The sequence below is a fragment of the Triticum dicoccoides genome, unplaced genomic scaffold (assembly GCF_002162155.2).
Source record: "Triticum dicoccoides isolate Atlit2015 ecotype Zavitan unplaced genomic scaffold, WEW_v2.0 scaffold19820, whole genome shotgun sequence".
NCBI lineage: Eukaryota > Viridiplantae > Streptophyta > Magnoliopsida > Poales > Poaceae > Triticum > Triticum dicoccoides.
This window is the reverse complement of record NW_021233161.1, coordinates 27,193-31,592: the sequence shown is the minus strand read 5'-3', so window position 1 is coordinate 31,592 and position 4,400 is coordinate 27,193. Positions and strand designations below refer to the sequence as shown.

Here is a 4,400-nt window from a genome sequence, read left to right as displayed (position 1 = left end):
ATATTTTCTATACACATGTTTAACATATTTTAAATGCTTGATTAACATTTTTTAAATACAAGTTTAATATTTATAGAATACATGGTCAACATTTTTCTATACATAATTTAATCTTTTTCAAATACTTGATTAACATTTTTCAAATATAAGATTAACAATTTAATGTACATGGTCAACATTTTTTCTAAACATAATTAACATTTTTCAAATGATCAATTAACATTTTTTCAAATAAAAGATTAATATTTTTTTAATACATAGTCAAAATATTTTCTATACACATTTAATATTTTTCAAATGCTTGATTTAACATTTTTTAATACATGGCCTTGTGTAGGTTGTACAACATCAGCAAAACACACAATTAATTCACAGCAGGACCAGGCACGGGCCAGTTACAGCAGGGTCCGCTACTTTCACACTTCATTTGGAAACGCTATATTTTCTCTTATTTTGACTCGAAGTATGGCCATATGCCACCATGGCTATCCTTTAGAATTCTTTGACTCGACAAGCACGAGCAAACTCCAGCCAATCATCGGTATGCCGATCAACTTTTTCGGAGTAAATACAAAAAACCACCTCAATTCAGATTAATATTCCAAAATAGTACCATGGTTATTTTGTTTTCCTAAAAAAATACCACTTTTGATTGCATTGTTTGGGTATGCGCGGTCTTTCTTCTGGGTGAAACACTTTTGGTCAATTATATAGGGATGGCCCACCGCCAGGTCCACTTGGCACCAAATATACGCGTTGACTATATCTCGCTTCACACGAGAGTTTCTTCTATCTCGCTGAAGCGTTTTCCCCTGCGATGTACCTGTTGGGCCAGCCCATTTTCGTCTTCTTTTTCTGCATAATGTTTCTCGTTCCACTTCGCTTGCTGAGCTTCCTTCGTTGGTTCGCAAGGTTTTTTCTTCTTTAGGTTTTTTCTTTGTTTCCTCACTATTTTCTTCTGTTTTCCTTTTTTTATTTTTTTTAAACTTTTTCTTCGTTTCTTCTTAGTTTCCACTGGTTTCTCGGTTTTTCTTGGGTTCTTTCTCGACTTTTACTGTTTTTTCCTTTTCTTTATTTTTCTTCTGTTTTGTTTCTTTCATTCTTGTTTTTCATCGATTTTTTTCTTTGTTTCCTTGTCGGGGTCTAATTTTTTCCATTCTTTACACTGGTTTCTTTGGGTTTTATTTTTCTTTTCTATTTTTTTGTTTTTGTATTCATTGGGCTTCTTTGTTTTCTTAGATTTTGTTGATTTTCAGCGGTTTGTTTTTTTACCCATTATCATTATCTTCCATGTTATTTACACTTGTTTCTTCGGTTTCCTTGTTCATTTTTCCTTTGTTTTCATTGGTTTTTGGATTTTTATTTATTTCTTTTTGTTTCATTCTATATTTTTCATATACATGAAGAATTTGTTTCTAATACATGTTAATAATTTTCAAAGATAAGTTTAAATTTTTTGAGTACACAGTTAACATGTTTACCATTTTTCAAATATAAGATTAACATTTTTAATACATGGCCCATTGTCCGCTTGCCCGCGATCGGCCACGTCAAAACGCGCTCAGAATTTGGTTCAGTGTTCTTTGCCAATGTCAATTCTTCGGTTCGGTGCAAAGTATCACATTGTTGTAAAGTTGTGGTTTTTCGTGAGTTGTGACACAAAAGTGGTGGTTCTGTGCATTTTGATTCTCCAGCCGCCACCATGTGTCATGCGCTGGACGCTTCCTCGGGATGTTATTTTTTATTTTTCTATACGTATTTTTGGGTTTTAGATGGTTTTCTCTGAGTATTTTTTTGCCTTTTTGTTTTTCTCTAGGTTTGGAGAGAGAAAATATTGATTTTTTTTGGGCGTGAAAAAAATTGTGCTTCCATGAGAATCACATATTTTCTTCTTGTGGAGGCACAAATTTGTTTTCGCGAGAAGCACAGCCGTATATCTTGGAAAGAAAAAAAACATATATTTTTGCTTTCACAAGAAGCACAAATTTGCTTCTCGTGAAAGCGCTGATTGAATCAGCAAGAAGCAGAACTGTACCTCTTGGAAAAAGAAACAAACATAATTTCTTTTAATTCCATACAAAGCATAGATTTGTTTCTCGTAAATGCATTAATTTGTTTTCGCAAGAAGCATTGTTGTGCCTCTTGAAAAAACATGTTTTTTTCTTCTACGAGAAGCACAAATTTGCTACTCGTGGAGACACAGATTTGCTTCCGTGAGAAGCATAACTGTGCCTATCAGAAATTAAAAAAAAACATGTTTTTTTTCATCCACGAGAAGCACGATTTGCTTTCGCGAGAAGCACATCCGTACCTTTTGTAAAAGAAGAAAAACATTTTTTTGCTTCCACGCGAAGCACACATTTACTTCCGTGAAAAAAGTGAAAAAGCTCATGTTTCCGGCTCTGGTTTTCATCTCTGTTTTTTCCGTAATTTTTTTTGTTGAAACATATTAAGATGCGATCTAGTTTCAAAGCTCTCGACGCAAGAATCCAGCGGTGAAAATGGTTTGGATTTGGACGCACGATTCAAGAAGTAAAACGTTTTCAATAGACAAACATAGGGAAAAAAAACTCCCAAGTTGTTGCAAAGGGTACCCCTTAGTTAGTGATTTCGCCGGAGTCAGCTTTTATGCAGGGCGCCCCAATATCTCTCTTATAGCGAGACGTTGGGAAGCCTCGCGTCGAGGCAGCGCCAGAGGGCCGGCCCATGCGCGCGGGAGGCCACGACCTCGTATATATATTTTTCTCATGTTTTATGATATCTTTTTTATTTTCGTTTATACTTCCAAATGTTCTGAAAATATATATTACAAATAGCACTTTACATGAAACATTTAGAAAACCTTAACAAAACATTTAAAAAATGTTAAATATGCATAGAGAAAATATTTTTCAAGTTTACAAAAATTATATTAAAAATATGGACTTTTATAAGTACCAAACGTTTGGATTTTAGCAATAGGCAAGAACGATCCTTATTTCACTCTAATTACATGCATACATGCATTAGAATGACTAGTTTTGCTTTCACGTGCACTTCTTCCTCTAATTACATGCATACATGCACTAGAAGATGAAAAGCTGATGTCATCTTAGATTCCTTTTTTAAAACTTCAAAATGTTTTCTAGTTCAAACCGCCGCTCAGATTGAAAAATCATTTTCACATAAAAGATTCGTCGCGAGGAGACCTTTGAAATTAGATCCCATATTGATATGTTCCGATGACTTTTTTTTAGTCAAAAGTTATCAGGCCCACACTAAGTAAGTTATCACGTCTTTGGTTCATAAGTTATCATCTTGTTTATATAGAAATTACCGGGGCATAAACAAGATCAACCAACCTTCTCCCCACATGCAAATGAACTAGAGGACGTGATAGCTGATGTCATCCTAAATTCCCCCATATTTCAAAACTTTAAAATGTTTTGTAACTCAAACCGTCAGTCCAATTGAAAAAATGTTTTCACATGAAAGATTTGTCGCAACGAGACCTTCAAAACTAGATCCCATATTGATATGTTTCAACAACTTTTTTTAGAGTCAAAAGTTACCAGGCCCACATTAAGTAAGTTATCACGTCAGTGATAACTAAGTTACATCTTGTTATATAGGAATTACCGAGCATAAAAATGATCCCGCAACCTTCTTTCCATGTGCAAATGAAGTAGAAGACACAGTAGCTGATGTAATCGTAGATTTTCCCCTATTTCAAAACTTCCAAATGTTAGCTCAAATCGCCGGTCCGATCGAAAAATCATTTTCACATAAAAAATCCGTCATGACAAGAGTTTCAAAACTAGATCACATGTTGATATGTTCGGACGACTTTTGTCAGATCAAAAGTTACCACTTCTAGGCCAAGTAAGTTATGACGTATGTGCTACATATGTTACCATGTTGTGCATAAACCTGGTTTCTCTAACCTTCTTATGAGCTCGGGTTAAAGTTACCGTGGTGTTTGCGCGTGAGTTATCATGTATACGATGGATATAATATCAAACTATTTACATGGAAGTTTTCGAGTGTATGTTTTTAAACAACCCCCTCGTCAAAGTAATCAGGACAGAGGCTCATAAGTTATCAGGTCTGCAATGTGTGAGTTATCAAGCTATTCACGTAAAGAGCTACCGGGGGGATATTTCATCAACCCCTCCCCCCTGCTAAAGTTATCAGCACCGAGGTACATAAGTTATCAGGTCTTTGATATGTGAGTTACCATGCTATTCACATAAAAGTTACCAGGGGATATTTCAACAACCACCCTGCCCCCCCCCCCTCGCCCGGTGCCAAAGTTACCAGGACCAGGGTACATAACTTATCAGGTATGCGATGTGTGAGTTACCATGCTATTAACATTAAAGTTACTGTGTGTGTATTTTATCACCTCCCTCACCAAAATT

The 4,400-nt window shown here is 35.3% G+C and overlaps 1 pseudogene; it reads right to left on the bottom strand.

The window, feature by feature from the left end:
* LOC119344998 overlaps positions 1-3,404 on the bottom strand; it is a 6,187-nt pseudogene extending 2,783 nt beyond the window's left edge.
* Positions 3,405-4,400: the final 996 nt, after the last annotated feature.